The following is a 17082-nucleotide window of genomic DNA, read 5'->3' as shown; positions in this document are numbered from 1 at the left end:
CAGGCCTGGAGCTAAGTCTGGAAGACATGGAATAAATGAGACAGACATGTGCCTGCTCTCTTTGGCCTACGATCTAGTGTTGAGGAGGAGGGTGCTGTCCCTAAACAAGGGTCCCAAGGGATTTGCAGGAAACAGGACAGAGTGGGATGGAGTGACCATCAGGAGGCAGGCAGGAGCAAGGAGGAGGACCTGGAGGGGGAGGGGGAGCCAGCTTGGAGGTGGGTGGTGGGGGTGGAGGATGAAGAAAAACGAGGAGAGGAAAGCCTTGAAGCTGTGCATAGATTAGGGGGCCCCCGCTGAAAGCACCAGAAAACCAAAACCAAAGGTGGCTTTTATGATAAGGTCTCATTGAGCAGAGGGAGGAGAGCTGGGGCCACAGGGCGACTCAAGCACACTGTGTCACTGCTCTGCCCAGCCCTGCACCTCTGAGGGATCCTGGTGTGCCCGGCACATCGGATCTGTGTCTAAGGGCAAGAAGAAAGCTGCTTTTGCATGAGTGTGTGTGTGTGTGTGTGCTTATGTGTGTGTGTGTGTGTGTTTAGGAGAGAGAGAGAGAGTAAGAGAAGTGGCTTTCCCATGAGCCTCCTAGTATGCTTTTCCTTAGACCAGAGCTGGCGCATAAACCCAAGTCCAGACCAATCGCAAGTGAGGGGAGAAGCCCCGTCTGTGATGATACCGGGTGTCTCATTGGAACGGAGCAGGATAACCGCTCCTGGCACGCAGATGCTTGCTGTGGCTTGCAGACATTTTGTCTTCCAAAAAGCTCATGAGCCGGAAGCTTGGTCTCCAAAGGATGGTACTAAGGTGGCAGAAACCTGAAGGGGTGGACCTAGAGCAAGGCCGCCGGGAATGCTGCCCTCAGAAGAGGTTAGTGCTAGTCTCGAGCGGTGAGTGAGGTCTCGTGCCCAGGTTGTGATAAAGTGAGCCCATGCCACAGCTTTGCTGTTTCTGCATGCGATTGGTTCTCTTTGTTTCTCTGGCCAGGTTGTGGCTTTAGCCAAGGGGTTGGTTCCCTGGACAGAGAGGCTGTCAGGATGTGTTTTAGCCTCTAACAACTATGAGATAAGGAAACCAACTAACAGTGGAAGAAGACAAGTGTATGGAATTAGGGTTCTGTTGGCCTTAGGAAGAGGAGAGGGAGGGTTAAAGGTGACCAGCAGTGCCCGGCATAAACGAGGACACATTGTTGATCAGAGGTAGGAAGAGGAGGCAGATGTGGGAAGAATAAGCTGCTATCGGAGGTGCGGCCAGGGGATACTTGGTTCAGTTGTGAGCAGGCCGAGTTACTCATCTGTGAGAAATCAAGATGACCTTATAAATTCTATAAATATAAGGTGCCAACAAAAAGGTTCTAAGAAAGAATAACCACTGTGAATTTAATTCCAACATGCCCCAGTTGTAAAATATACTTTGATCTGTAGGATGTCAAAATGTGGGGGAAATAAAAATAATATGTGTGTGTTGGACTCATTGAACTGTGATGACACCAACTTGCAAGACAGATGCAGAACTGGAATTCAAACCCGGTCCTCCTGTTTCTGTTCCCACGTTGTTGCTTGGTTTTTGCTTTTCTCCCAGTACTGTGAGCGGCTTTCTCTCTTGAGGGAGAGATACATAGAGAGAGATGTCCCATCCCCAGATAGCCTCAACAGCTGGGGCTGTCTGGGTAGAAGCCAGGAGCTTTCTCCCACATGGGTGCAGGGGCCCAAGGACTTGGGCCATCTTCCACTGCTTTCCCAGGCCATAGCAGAGAGCTAGATTGGAAGTGGAGCAGCCGGGACTCTAACTGGTGCCCATATGAGATGCCAGCACTGCAGGTGGCAGCTTTACCTGCTATGCCACAGCACTGGCCCCAGACAACATAAGTTTGAATTCCTCTCAGGCCACTCAACTGTGCGGGGACCCTAAGCAAAGCCTTTGCACCCCCGAGCCCGTTCCCTCTTCTGCCTCTCCTGGTTGCTATGAGGATTCACTGAAGCCTGCCATCCCCTGCAGAGTCGGTGCTCAGTCCGTTCCCTTCTGTGTTCTCTCGCAGCTGGGGAAAGACTTGAACACAGATCCCCCAGAGATAAAAAAGAACCTTTGTCTCAACTCTTCTTCCAAAGCCCAGCTGTCCTAATGAAGGTCTTCCTTGCACTCTGTGTTTGAGCCAACACTCCCTAGGCATGGACGGCGCCTTGGACCACGCTCGCCCAGTGGTCAAATCAGCTCTCGCCACCTATTCCAAGCTGCACTTGCTATTTCAGTCCAGTCGCTGAGCGCTTCCCTCGAAACCTCTTGAGCCTACAAGGTACCAAATGTTTTGAATTAATTGGCTTCTATTTTCCTTCCTGCACGTGCACCTTGGTGCCTCTTTAGGATAAGATTGACTAAAGGACTCCTTTCTGAATTCTGGCAGCCCTGATTCAGCTCGGAGTTAATTATCTGTAACATGCGGCACAATTCCCTCTGTACCTTTTAGGACATGGAGTGGAGGCATAATTTATCCAAGTCTATCACTGGAGGAAGATTGTTAGAGAAAGCAAAATTCTATGTGAGCCTTTACAGAGTTCATTCTGTCAGTCAATGGTTTATTCACTCAATATTCTTTGAGAATCTACTTTTTTTGAGGATTTACTTCTGTACCAAACATTGCAGTAAGTTCTTTATAATTCTTAATCAAGTTGATGTCTCATCAGTCTTTCAAGTCAGTATCCTTGTAAAACAACAATTATTTAGAGGGAGAGAAAGAGAGAAACAGAGAAATCTCTCAACTGCTGGTTCACTTCCTGAATGCCCACAATGCCTGGGGCTGGGCCAGACCAAGACTGGGAGTCGGGAACTCAATCCAGTTCTTCCATGTAGGTGGCAGGAGCCCAATTATTCAAGCCACTAATTATCTTTTTTTTTTTTTTCTGACAGGCAGAGTGGACAGTGAGAGAGAGAGACAGAGAGAAAGGTCTTCCTTTGCCGTTGGTTCACCCTCCAATGGCCGCCACGGCTGGCGCCCTGCAGCCGGCACACCGCGCTGATCCGAAGCCAGGAGCCAGGTGCTTTTCCTGGTCTCCCATGGGGTGCAGGGCCCAAGCACCTGGGCCATCCTCCACTGCACTCCCTGGCCACAGCAGAGAGCTGGCCTGGAAGAGGGGCAACCGGGACAGAATCCGCCGCCCCGACCGGGACCAGAACCCGGTGTGCCGGCGCTGCAAGGCGGAGGATTAGCCTAGTGAGCCGCGGCGCCAGCTCCACTAATTATCTTTAAACAACAAAAATTCAGTGTCTTCTTTGTCAGCGGTGTTTTAACTGTTCCAAATGAAAGTGCTCTAAAGAAACACAAGAGGGTTTTTTTTTTTTAATTATTTGAAAGACAGAACATCAGAGATATATAGAAGAAGGGGAGGCAGAGGGAATATCCTCCATCCTCTGGTTCACTCCCCAAATGGCTGCAAGAGCTGAGCCAGGTCAAACCCAGGAACCAGGAACTCCATCCTGGTCTCCCACGTGGGTGGCAGGGGCACAAGCACTCGGGCCATCTTCCACTGCCTTCCCAAGTGCATTCGCAGGAAGCTGGAATGGAAGTGAAGTGTATGAGACTTGAACCAGTGCTCATAGAGGATGCTGGCTTAGCAAGACGTGCCTTAACCCACAGTGCCTCAACATCATCCCAGGAGGGATTCCCACTCCCACCCCCTAAAAAAGCACAGCTGGTTTCCTTGAGGAATAACCCAGCCGTTCTTCTGCTGGGTCCTACAACTTCAAGGTTGGCAAGTAGGGCTAGAGATACCTTATGAGATGAGTATTGTTACTCTCCTCTGTGGTATGGTTATCCCCATCTTACTGATAAGGAACCTAAAGTACCAAAAGATAAGTGACTTATCTAAGAGCATAAGAGAGACAAATGACTGGGCCATACTGCATGCCCTTTGCCATTCAATGGCTTACAGGTAAAATTCTGGTGAGTTTTTTGCTACTCTATATTCTTTTTTTTTTTTTAAGATTTTATTTATTTATTTGAAAGGCAGAGTTACAGAGAGGCAGAGTCAGAAATAGAGAGAAAGAGGTCTTCTATCTGCTGGTTCACTCCCCAGATGGCCGCAATGGCCGAAGGTGGGTTGATCCAAAGCCAGGAGCCAGGAGCTTCTTCTGGGTCTCCCATGCAGGTGCAGGGGTCCAAGGACTTGGGCCATCTTCTCCTGTTTCCCAGGCCATAGCAGAAAGCTGGGTTGGAAGTGGAGCAGCCGGGATTTGAACCTGCATCCATATGGGATGCTGGCACTGCAAGCAACAACTTTACTTGCTACACCACAGCATTGGCCCCTATAATCTTTAATAAACATTTTCTCCTTAAATACACTACAGTTCTCATTGCAGTTAGGAACCTCGACTGACACAGGAGCTCCCGACGGGTTTGACTTTGGTGGTGATGTGGAAGATAGCTGGAAAAGGAGGGCAAACTTCAGGGGCTCATGGAGGTGATGATGATGATGGTGATGGCCATGATGATGGTGATGACAGCGATTGACAGGGAAGAGGCTGAGGCTGTAGCCTCTGTGAGTCTTGGTGATTCAGAGAAGTAAGAGAAAAGCAGGTGTTAAGAATATCTGAGCTTCTAACTTGCTCATCTGGATGCATGGCCGTGTCGTTTCAAGAGAGAATCCTGGAGAAGGAGGCCACCACAGTCCCTGGCTCACGATCACCCTCCTGGCTAGCCCATCTCAGCTTCCGGCCTTCATGGTGTCTCCAGTCTTCCAGCAGGAAGTCCGCAGGCCTCAGGACTTGCTCCTCCAGCCTCCTCCACTGGGACACATCAGGCCCAACATGGTCTTCCTGTTTCCCAGCCTTGGCTCTGGCTGCCCCTTTGGCCAGCGTTTCCCTTCCCCCCGTCTCATGATTTCAAGGTGCAGTCACCACCCTCTTCCAGGAGAGTTCCCATCTCTAGGAAGTCTCAGTCCTCCGAGATCTGAAAACACAGTGTATCCACCTCCGGAGCTCCCTGTTCGGCAGCCACTGGAATAGCCTGTTTCTATGTGTGGCTCTCCCACCGGGCCGAGAATCCCCTGGGTAGGCGTGTCTTCAGAGCCGGCACAGAGCTGGGTGAGGGCTTTTCCTATGCATGAGCTCATTTCCCAGCTGTGCTAGGATCAGCTCCATCCTGATTACTGCTCTGGCTTCTGCGTTTGTAGCAGAGTGCTCCTGGGGCAATGTCACCCACATGGACCCATCCATGGGCTGGAGGGCTCGGTGGTACCAGAATTTCAGAACTGAAAGACAAGCTCAAGAAATAGGGTTGCCTGCAACTTCCTCTGGTAGTGGCTTGGTCCTCAGGACGTTTTACACCTGAGACAAGTCCCAGAGGAGGTGGTTGGGGGTGGGGGATGGCGAGTATGAAATCGCCAAGGACAAGGTCAGAGCTTCAGCAGACAAGCTTCTGAGAGGCAAAGTGCCCAGCTCGTCCCTGCTGCCCTGATTGCTCAAATCGCTTGGGCAATCACCGGCCTGAGCTGTAGGCCAGGCCTCCTGCCTGGGGCTGAGTCTCAGGCCGCAGAGCAGTGACTGCAGAACAGGCCTCAGGAGTCACAGCGCTGCTGGCCCTGTGGGAGGACTCAGATTCCCTCTTAATGTTTCCACTGTGGGGCCAGCGCTGTGGCGCAGCGGGTAAAGCTGCCGCCTGCAGCGCTGGCATCCCATATGGGCGCTGGTTCGAGTCCCAGCTGCTCCACTTCTGATCCAGATATCTGCTGTGGCCTGGAAAAGCAGTAGAAGATGGCCCAGGTCCTTGGGCCTCTGCACCCATGTGGGAGACCCGGAAGAAACTCCTGGCTCCTGGCTTCAGATCGGCACAGCTCTGGCCGTTGTGGCCATCTGGGGAGTGAACCAGCAGATGGAAGATCTCTCTCTCTGTCTCTCTTTCTCTCTGTGTATAACTCTGACTTTCAAATAAATAAATAAATATTTTTAAAAAATGTTCCCACTTTGCCTGCCTGTGCTCAAGGACACTTAGCTGCATAGAGAAAACAGGTGCCCTTGGATCCCACCATCAGCACCGCAGCCCCTGGCCACAAGATTGGGCTGCGGTGGTGGTGGACAAGGTATAGAGAATATTGTGTAGGACAAAGCAATTGATACAAACACGTCACCTGGGCCAGGTGTAAGGCTGCAGAGAAGGGCGGAGATTGTAGAAAATGAGAACCCCTCCTCTCCATAAAGGGAGCAGCCACCACCCACCTCCCACCAATTTTTGCCATGAGAGGACATGAGTCCAGAGTGGCCAGGTCCTCTCATTTTTTCTTCAAATGGACCCAGAAATAGGAATTTTTAATACGAAATTTCCCAATATTACATATGGAAAGTGAGTTTTAAAAAAGATTTAAATACATGACAATAGGTCTGATCTGATTTCATCATCATATAAAAATCATCTATTATTTTTCACTTTATGTTTCTGTGTGGGAGCAAACTGTTGAAATCTTTACTTAATGTATGCTAAACTGATCTTCTGTAGATAAAGAGAATCGAAAATGAATCTTGATGTGAATGGAAGGGGAGAGGGAGTGGGAGAGGGGAACGTTGCGGTTGGGAGGGACGTTATGGGGGGGAAGCCATTGTAATCCATAAGCTGTACTTTGGAAATTTATATTCATTAAATAAACGTTAAAAAAAAAAAGGTTTAAATAGGAGCTGGTGCTGTGGCGTAGCAGGTAAAGCCGCTACCTGCAGTGCTGGCATCCCATATGGCTGCCAGTTCGAGACCTGACTGCTCTACTTCTGATCCAGCTCTCTGCTATGGCCTGGGAAAGCAGTAGAAGATGGCCCAAGTGCTTGGGCCCCTGCACCCGCGTGGGAAACTGGAGGAGGCTCCTGGCTCCTGGCTTCAGATCGCACAGCTCTGGCCATTGCAGCCATCTAGGGAGTGAACCAGCGGATGGAAAACCTCTCTCTCTCTCTCTCCCTCCCTCCCTCCTTCCCTCCATCTCTCTGTGTATATCTGTGACTTTCAAGTAAAATAAATAAATCTTTAAAAGAAATAGGTTTAAATCCCTTGCCAAACAAAGCATAGGGCCTGTGGGTATCCAGCTGGTGACCTCTCTTCTATGACATCCGCATGTTTCCCACTGCGCAAAGTCACAGAATCACCCACCGATCCCTCCCTGAGTCTGCGCAGTAGAGAAATCTGCAGGTGGAGCGAGGCAGTGGAAAGATTTTGGGAGGCAGAAACAAATGCACCTGCATCTCGGCTTACTGTTTCCTAGGCATGGTCTTCCCTGAGCCTTACTTCCCGTGTCTGTAAAGGGGGGGCAGTACTGTCAGCCGCCTGCAAGCAATCATACCCCCATTCCTTGGCCCTTTCTTGCTAACACAAAGTAACTGTGAACTCAAGGGAATGAATTAGTGGGACCCTGTTCCTTCCACTTTGCCAATGCTTTGCCCAGGAACAGGCATGAGACCCAGGTTTGGACAACGAGCTGGAAAGGGCAGTCTGCTAAGGAATCCTTGAGATGCGTCTTCCTGATGAAAGAGCACACGCTACAGAAGAAGCGCTCTATCTTTCCTGTTTGGAACACTCCACGGTGAGATGTGATGCATGGAGCTTGGCAGTCATTTTGTGATCATGTGGGAAACATAAAGAGTGTCACAGTCCTGGCAGTGAGAAGCCTGCTTGCTGATGTTTTGTCAATAAATAGTAAATGTCCTTATGGCTTAAACCTGAGCATGCAGAAGAATTATCTGGAAGGGAGCAATGACGACACCTGTGAGCCATATTGGAGTGCCTGGGCTTTTTTTTTTTTTTTTTTTTAAGATTTTATTTATCTATTTGAGAGGTAGAGTTCCAGACAGAGAGAAAGGTCTTCTGTCTGCTGGTTCACTCCCCTAGGACTGCAACAGTCAGAGCTGAGCCGATCCAAAGCCTGCAACCAGGAGCTTCATCCGGGTCTTCCATGTGGGTGCAGGGGCCCAAGGACTTGAGCCATCCTCTACAGCTCTCTCAAGCCTTAGCAGGGAGCTGGATCAGAAGAGGAGCAGCCGGGACATGAACTGGCGCCCACATGGGATGCCGGCACTGCAGGCAGAGGCTTAGCCTATTATGCCACAGCACCAGCTCTGGAGTGCATGGGTCTGATACCCACCTCCGCCCCTGACACCACTTCCTAAGGCAAAGCCTAGAGGGCAGTGGTTATGGCTCCTCCTCCTTGTGGGAGACCTGGATTGAGTTCAGCTATCATTACAGGCATTTAGGGAGAAAACAAGAGGATGGCAGCTTGCTTTCTGTCTGCTGCCTCTCAAAAGAAGAGAAGAGTCACCTGGAAGGCTTGTTAAAACACAGAACGCAAGCTCCAGTCCCGGGGGGTTTCTGATTCAGTAGGGGTAGGGAGGCGCCCACGCATGCGCATTTGGGAGATGTTCCCAGGTAATGTTGCCGATGCCAGTGAACTGCATTTTGAACGCTGCTTTTTGAGTGGCTATTAGCCGGCTGTCCTATTCCTTGCTGTTGAACACCCGATGATTGATATAATGACACTGTAGACATGAGGGGATACATTTTGTCTTTTTTTTTTTTTTTTTTTTTCTGTTTTTCCTTTTCATCTGGAGGTGCTGTGGTCCGCCCCACGCAGCCTGACCCGGGTCAGCTGGAGGCAATGGCCTGAAATGTATCTGGAGTGCTTCTCTCCGGCTGATGTCAGACGATGAGATTTCTGCTGTGTGACTTCCAGCGGAAGCTCCCATCTTCTGTGCATTTCAGGAACCGCAGTGAAAGGCACATTCTGGGGTCAGCATCTATCTTCACTACAAAAGGGCCTCTCAAACCCCCGTGAAACTGAATCTGTCGAGACACAGCTCGGACAGGGCTTGTGGGCATCAAGCTGGGAGATTCCTCTGTATAGCTCTTCGAACCGTCCTTGTAACGACCTTGGACTTCTCTCACAGACTTGACACCGCGTGGGCCCAGCCCAGAAACCAGAGTGAACTGTGCACCATCATCTCCCAGCAGACTGAGGGAGTCCTTAAAGCTGCCTGGTGCAGATCTGCCTCTCCACGCTTGGACGCCCGTGCCTTCTGCTCCGTCTCATCTCTTTTTGTTCCTTTTGCATAGCTGTCTCTCTACTCCTACTTCTCTGAAGTTTTTCCTATTCCCCAGCCCTCAGAGTTTTCCTTTTCCAAGCTGTGCTGATCATTCCTGCCCAGCTGGAAGGAGCCACCGCACGGATCAGTAGGAAGAGTCTGGTGAAATCACTCTCACACCCCCTGCTCCTAGTCCAGCTCCAGGCGTCTCCAGGTAGAATCAGATCTAGCCATCACCTAGTGGTCTTGTTAATGTCAATTTTGTCTGGGCTGGGGCCTGAGATCCTGCGGGTGCTGCAGACCACGCTTAGCCAAGCAAAGCCCTGGATCTGCACTGCCATGTGAGGCAGCCACTTGTCACCAGTGACTGTGGAGCCCCTGCAATGTGGCTGGTCTGAATTGAGATGCACTGACAATGCTGATTACATGCTGGATTTCAGAGACTTAGCACAAAAGAGCATCAGCTGTGGCATGAATCATTTGCATCATTGATTAAGTGTGGTATGGGCGTATTTTGGATATATTGGGTTAAATAAAAATACCTGGCTAAAATTAAACTCACCTTTTTTTTTTTAAATGTGGACTACTAGTGGTATATTATATTGAACATATGGCTGGCACTGTGGCTCAGATTGTATTTCTAATAGCACTGTTTTGGATTATGTTGTATGCAAACTTTTTAGGGACCAGGAATGTCTTCCCCAAGGAGCTTTGAGCTCATTACGGGGAACTGCACAGGCTCTTTCCCCGGGTCTCTCCTCCCGAAGGCTGAGCAACCTGCCCACGTGCAAACGTGGAAGCCAGTCTGTGGCCAACGTATGGCTTTTGGTGGAGAGGGGGGAGAGACGATGGGGTCTGGACATGAGGCCGGCGTATCCTGCAGGTTTGCCTGCAGAAGGTGCATTCTCAGCACAGGACAGAGATGCAGGCAGGATGGGAAGTGGGGGCGGGGGCCAGCCCTTCTATGTCACTCCCTTGAGGCACAGAATTCTGAGGCATCGGAGACGTCTAAACTCAATCTTGGCCTTCCGGAGTGTGAAGCAGATATATTTGTCAGGGCATGAGGGTAGAGCATATTTTATTTAACAGTTTGTTAGCTTGATTTATAACTTTTAATATTTAGACATATAATATGCTGGCCTCTATTTCTCCTCTTGCCCTGGGCAAGGAAGGTAATTACTTGTTCAGGTTAGTGAGGACCCGGATGCAGGAAGTGCACGGTGTGCGTTCGGAGCCCAGAGGGGGCGCTACTGTGCACGGGACAGAGGGCTTTTGCAATCCAGAGGAGAGGACCACCTTCACAGTGGTCCTCGCTCGTGCGCAGGGCAGGAGGGTCAGCCTGCCATCCAGCTGCTAGGCTGGCCACTCCGGAGAGCAGCACGGCTGTCTGACCTCAGCCCCCTCCACCGCCTCTTGATTGCAGCTGCGGAGTTCCTGTGTGCAACATGGCCATCCGTTCCCTCAAAGGAAACCCAAGAAGGACGAAATACTGCAAGGGTCCAGGCTCTGATCTGGGTCTTTCAAAACTAGGTTGGGGTAGACAGGCATGAGGCTGCTTGGGTTTGAATTCCGAGTCTCCCTCGCCAGGCCTCAGTTTCCCCATCAGTAAAACGGGTTGGACTGTAATCAGAAGGTTCTTAGGAAAACGAATTGAGATAACAAGTGTAATGAGTTTAAAGCACTATACAAACACCAGTCATTCCTAAGTGCATTTACAGATAGCACGGTATGGTGTGGACAGCTGAGGTTCTAACCCGCTTCTCCTTCACTCGCAAACCCAGGCTCCTCCCTGCTGTCACACTGCCTGTCACACCTGAGCGTGTCTCAGTCACAAAGAGACAAAGAGAAATCTGTCTGTCTCCTCTCTCTCTCTCTCTCTTTTTTTTTTTTTTTTTTTTGACAGGCAGAGTGGATAGTGAGAGAGAGACAGAGAGGAAGGTCTTCCTTTGCCATTGGTTCACCCTCCAATGGCCGCCGTGGCCGGCGTGCTGCGGCTGGTGCACCGCGCTGATCCGATGGCAGGAGCCAGATGCTTCTCCTGGTCTCCCATGGGGTGCAGGGCCCAAGGACTTGGGTCATCCTCCACTGCACTCCCTTGCCACAGCAGAGAGCTGGCCTGGCAGAGGGGCAATCCTCTCTCTCTCTTAAGGTTCTTTCTCCGGAAGCTGGAGAGAGAAGGCCCAAAACAATAGCAGGTGCGAATTTCATCCAACTACCAGGGGTGTGCCTCTTGGGCTGGGCTGGGCTGGGAAGGGACTGCCCAGCACCCCCAGTTTCCTGCTTGCATTTTCAATCAGAGCCCTCTGGTCTGGAAGCACACCTGGGCCTACAACGCGCTCCTGAACCCAGAGTGCTGAAGACACAGCAGGAAACCTGGCCGCTCTCTCTGCCCCGTCTCCTGCGCCTCCTTCCACATGGGGCTCCCTTCCGATTCCTTGACAGCTGAAGCCAGTGGCTCTTTTTTTTTTTTTAAACAATCTTTTTTAAATATTTATTTATTTATTTATTTGAAAGGCAGAGTTACAGAGAGGCAGAGGGGGAGAGAGAGAGAGAGAGAGAGAGAGAGAGAGGTCTTCCATCTTCTGGTTCACTTATCAGATGGCCAAAACAGCCATGGGTGGGTCAGGGTGAAGTCAAGAGCCATGAGCTTCTTCCAGGTCTCCTACAAGGGTACAGCGGCCCAAGTACTTGGGCCATCTTCCACTGTTTTCCCAGGTCATTTAGCAGGAAACTGGATCAGAAGTGGAGCAGCAGGGACTCGAACTGGTGCCCATATGGGATGCCTGTGTCGCAGGCAGTGGATTTAACCTACTACACCACAATGCTGGTCCCAGTAAATATTTTTTAAAAAAGAATTGTTGTGTTCCAATAAAACAAAAACAGAACACTTATTTTTCTGAATATAAATTCAATATCCATGTATTCCAGGAAATTTTTTTAATTCAGAAGTAATAAGTCACTAACATGCCCATCCTACTATCTAGAGAACCAAGATGAATGACTTTGTGTCTCTCCTTGGAATTTTTTTCTATGTGTATTTATGTTTTCAAAAATGAAATTATTATTCCTTGTTAAGAAAAATAGAAGTCACTTATTTCCAACTTAAGTCCTGAAGAAATTTTTTCTCCTAAGATATATTAGCATACTTTTTAAAATAAGGTGCAAATAACATAGCGTCACATCTGTCTCACATTTCAAGCCTCATCGTGTTTTCCTTTTTGTTCAGGCCGCTGGGAAACTCAACTTTGCTAAAAGCCTAGTATCCTTTGCTTGGTTGTTTCTGTTCTGATTTCCTTCCTGGTCTCCAGCTACTAAATCTATTGCTTTCTTGTGCTAATTTGTCCTCCACTCATAGGTTTCTAGCTCACCGGGGTATTGTATTGTGTTTGTGTGCATACATAATATCACACGTATTACTGTGAGTGTGCGTGGAAAGGGGCCAACAGAACATAAATAGTCATTAAGAAGAAGATTTACCAAGTTCTAAAATTATTTTTTGATCTATTACAGTCACACAATCTGGCCAAGCCATGCAGTCATGAAGCAGGGAGGGAGTCGGTGTATGTGAGCCAGAGAGAGAGACAGACGCTTCAGCCACTACACGTACAGCTGTGCGGGCTGCTTAGGTTCTTGGCGACCGTTTGTCACTGGTGCATGCTTCGGAGCCGTGTCTGCTGTCTCTGATAAGCCCCGATGACTCATTTCTCTCCAGCCTGTGCATCTGCCACAGCCTCCAGACCACTCCCTGGGCCCCAGAGCAAACACCTTCCACCCACCCTACTGAGTCCCGGAGTGGTTTTCCTTTTGTTTTCAAAGCAAACATGAACACACGACACCCCTGCTGAAGCCCTCCATGCTACCCACAAACTACGCTTTGAAATGCACTCATCTAGAGTCATCCACATTTGATCATTTAGACAAAAGGGATCCAGAGAGGGAAAGCAACTTAGTAACTCATTCCTTTGTTCCTTCATTCCAACAGGCATACATTTGACTTAAAAACTTTTTTTAAATGTATGATTCTGGGGGCCAGAGTAGTGGGTAAAGCCCCTACCTGCAACACCAGCATCCCATATGGGCACCAGTTCGAGTCCTGGCTGCTCCACTTCCAATCCAGCTCCCTGCTAATGTGCCTGGGAAAGCAGTGGAAGATGGCCCAAGTCCTTGGGCCCCTGCACCCATGTGGGAGAAAGCTCCTGGCTTCTACCCAGACAGCCCCAGCTGTTGAGGCTATCTGGGGATGGGACATCTCTCTCTATGTATCTCTCCCTCTCTCTCTCTGTCATTCTGCCTTTCAAATAAATAAAATAAATCTTTTAAAAATGTGTAATTCTTTTTTAAATGTTTATTTTATTTATTGAAAGGCAGAGTGACGAGACAGAGAGAGAGAGAGAGAGAGAGAGAGAGAGAAATCTCCCATCTGCTGGTTCATTCCCGAATGCCCACAGCAATCAGCTCTGGACCAGGCTGAAGTCAAGAGGCTGGAGCTCAGTCAGGGTCTTCCAAACTTTTCAGTGTGGTCAAATGTACATAACATAAAACGTCCATCTCAATGCCTTTTTAGCATAAGGTCCAGTGCTATTAAATGTATTCATCGTGTTGTGCCCATCACCCTCCCTCCTCTCTAGAGCTCTTCACCGCACAAAACCAAAACTCCACACCCAGTCCACAGCACTTCCCCAGGCTGCCTCCCCCCAGCCCCTGGTAACAGCCATTCCCATTTCTGTCTCTGTGATTCTGATGATTCTAACTACCTCTTCAGAGGTTTTCAAACAGGGAGAACTAAGTGATGCATTGTGCACTAAGCAATTGAAAAATGGAGCTATGCAGCATTAGCTATCATTTGAAAGGAGGAATAGCATTGTTTGATTAAGACAGAGAGGCGTTAGGCTGCCAACGTGTGTTGGGATTTGGGGCTCTAAAGGAATGAGCCCAATAACCACGAGTTTAAAACCAACTCTTTTTTTTATATTTATATTTTATTTTATTTTATTTAATGAACATAAATTTCCAAAGTACAGCTTATGGATTACAATAGCTTCCCCCCCCCATAACTTCCCTCCCACCCACAACACTCCCCTCTCCCACTCCCTCTCCCCTGCCATTCACATCAAGATTAATTTTCAATTATCTTTATATACAGAAGATCAATTTAGCATATATTAAGTAAAGATTTCAACAGTTTGCACCCACACAGAAACACAAAGTGTAAAATACTATTTGAGTACTAGTTATAGCATTAATTAAACATCTAAGAGTAATTGTGTATTAATTACAGAGTTCAACCAATAGTTTTAAGTAGAACATAAAAAATACTAAAAGGGTAAAGTATTAAGTTCTTTTTTTCTGTTTCTTTTTTTGTTTGTTTGTTATATAGTTATTTTTTTATTTAATAAATGTGAATTTACAAAGTGCAGCTTTTGTATTGTTGTCGCTCCCCCCCCACCAACCTCCCTCCCTCCTGTGGCCCTCCCCTCTCCCACTCCCTCTCCCATCCCGCCCTTCATCGAGTTTCATTTTCAATTACCTTCATAACAGAAGATCAACTTAGTATATACTAAGCAAGGATTTCAACAGGCTGCACTCACACAACCGCACAAGGTATAGGGTATTGTTCGACTAGTAGTGTTGTTTTTAAGTTTCATAGTAGAACACATTAAGGACACAGATCCTACGTGGGAAGCATGTACCCAGTGACTCCCGCTGTTGATTTAACAATTGGCACTCTTATTTATGACGTCAGCAATCACCCGAGACTCTTGCTATGAGCTGTCTAGGCTATGGAAGCCCCTTGAATTCACCGACTCTGAACTTGTAAAACCAACTCTTCCTCTCAGTAGAATAATGAAGAAAGCAGCTCTGGTTTATAGAGTCTTTAGTGAGTGCCAGGCACTAGGCTGAGCACGTGACATAAACAAGCTGAGCTCTCCACCCAACCGTGAGGGAGGATTAGTGCCCCTAGCCAGAACCTAGGGGAGGAGGAGTGACCCCTTCCCTGCCCTTGATGAGGGTGTAGCCAACACCCCTATCACAAAAAGAGAGAAGCATCACAGATTCAGTTCATTGAAATGTTGCATACATCGGAGCCTTCAGAATGAAGACCCCAAGACCCAGGGTGAACGATCCACTTTTATCTTTTATACACAGGTTCAATGAAGCAGGGACGGCCAAGCAGCAAGATGATTGGACAAAAGGGTCTGAGTGAATATGAATGGGCTGCATGGGAAAGCCCAGCAAGGCTAGTCTGCTTAGACCCTGCATGGCACCTCAGTTGTGACATCTTTGTCCTAGGTATGGAGCATGGAGCAGCACCCCCCTGGCCTAGGGTCTTAATTCCTTTAAGGCCGGCTGATACACAGAAAGACACAGGGAAATTGACATATTCTTAGGCTCTATGGCTGGCTGTGAGGAATGGAAGAGGGGTCTAGTTTCCCTGGCCTGCCTCAAAGAGAGAAGAATTCTAGTTCCCATGGTTTACTCTTGGAGAGAAAAGGGGTGACAGATGGGAGGACAGAAGATCAGAGAGGAAGTGGGTTTTGGAGGGCTGCAGGTGGAGGTGTTGTTTTTGGAGCTGCACCGTGCCCTGGTGGATGGGTTGAGCCAGGTTCTGTGCCTTTTTTGGAGGTCACATAGCTCTCCACATTAGATCCAAGGGTACGAGGTGTGCTTCCTTCCTTGGGGCAGCTGTGAAACTTACTAAGTTTGTGAGTGAGGGTCACAAAGCCAGCTGAATTTCCTGCCAGACCAAAAAGGAAAAAGCTTGCAGGAGATTTTATCTCAGGATGAATGCACAAAAATGTCCACATCAGTTTCTCAGAGAGGGAAACTGATCCATCCAGCAAGATGTAACAGACTATTAGAATGTGGTATCTTTTGGCCGGTGCCATGGCTCACTAGGCTAATCCTCTGCCTGCTGCACCGGTAACCCAGGTTCTAGTCCCGGTTGGGGCACTGGATTCTGTCCCAGTTGTTCCTCTTTCAGTCCAGCTCTCTGCTGTGGCCCGGGAGGGCAGTGGAGGATGGCCCAAGTGCTTGGGCCCTGCACCTGCATGGGAGACCAGGAGGAAGCACCTGGCTCCTGGCTTTGGATCTGTGCAGTGCACTGGCTGCAACGTGCCGGCCTTAGCGGCCATTTCAGGGTAAACCAATGGAAAGGAAGACCTTTCTCTCTGTCTCTCTCTCTCTCACTGTCTAACTCTGCCTGTCAAAAAACACACAAACAAGCAAACAAAAGAATGTGTTATCTTTTTATCCAGCAAAAATAATGCCATCATTGTAAGGGAGCAGATGCGTTGTCCCCAAAGTGCTGGTAGGAGGGAGAGAAAGAGGATCCCACTGATACGCCCCGGTGAGCCAGCCAGGTTACTCAGCAGCCCAGATTTCCCATGGTTTGGTCCATATTGCACCATAATGTTGGCCGCAATAGAAGGAAAGCACTTAAAAAGAGGGTTGGTAGGGTTGGAGTCCCAGCTGCTCTCATTCTTTTTTGTTTGTTTGTTTGCTTTAAAGATTTATTTATTTACATGAAAGTCAGAATTACACAGAGAGTAGGAGAGGCAGAGAGAGAGAGAGAGAGAGAGAGAGGAGAGAGAGAGAGATCTTCCATCTGCTGGTTCACTCCCTAGTTGGCCATAATGGCCGGAGTTGTGCCGATCCAAAGCCAGGAGCCAGGAGCTTCTTCTGGGTCTCCCACGTGGGTGCAGGGGCCCAAGCACTTGGGCCATCTTCTACTGCTTTCCCAGGCCTTAGCAGAGAGCTGGATTGGAAGTGGAACAGCCGGGACTGGAACCGGCGCCATATGGGATGCTGGCACTGCAGGTGGCAGCTTTACCTGTTATGCCACCGTGCTGGCCCCCAGCTGCTCTAATTCTGACCCAGCTTCTGGCTATGGACCTGGGAAGACAGTGGAAGATGGCCAAGTCTTGGGCTCCAGCCACCCACATGGAGACAAGATGGAGTTTTTGGCTCCTGGCTTCAACCTGACTTAGTCCTGGCTGTTGTGGCCATTTGAGGAGTAAACCAGCAAACTCTCTCCCTCTCTCC

At 49.0% G+C, this 17082-nt stretch overlaps 1 long non-coding RNA gene across 1 annotated transcript; it reads left to right on the top strand.

Moving 5' to 3' along the window:
• The first annotated feature begins 465 nt into the window (after nucleotides 1-465).
• Nucleotides 466-6977, top strand: LOC127490558 (uncharacterized). The gene is made up of 3 exons (XR_007918570.2): nucleotides 466-867; nucleotides 2036-2290; nucleotides 6754-6977. It is a non-coding gene; the product is annotated as an uncharacterized lncRNA (long non-coding RNA).
• Nucleotides 6978-17082: the final 10105 nt, after the last annotated feature.

Source organism: Oryctolagus cuniculus, chromosome 6 (assembly GCF_964237555.1).
Source record: "Oryctolagus cuniculus chromosome 6, mOryCun1.1, whole genome shotgun sequence".
In the NCBI taxonomy this organism is placed as follows: domain Eukaryota; kingdom Metazoa; phylum Chordata; class Mammalia; order Lagomorpha; family Leporidae; genus Oryctolagus; species Oryctolagus cuniculus.
This window is presented reverse-complemented; position numbering and strand designations above follow the sequence as displayed.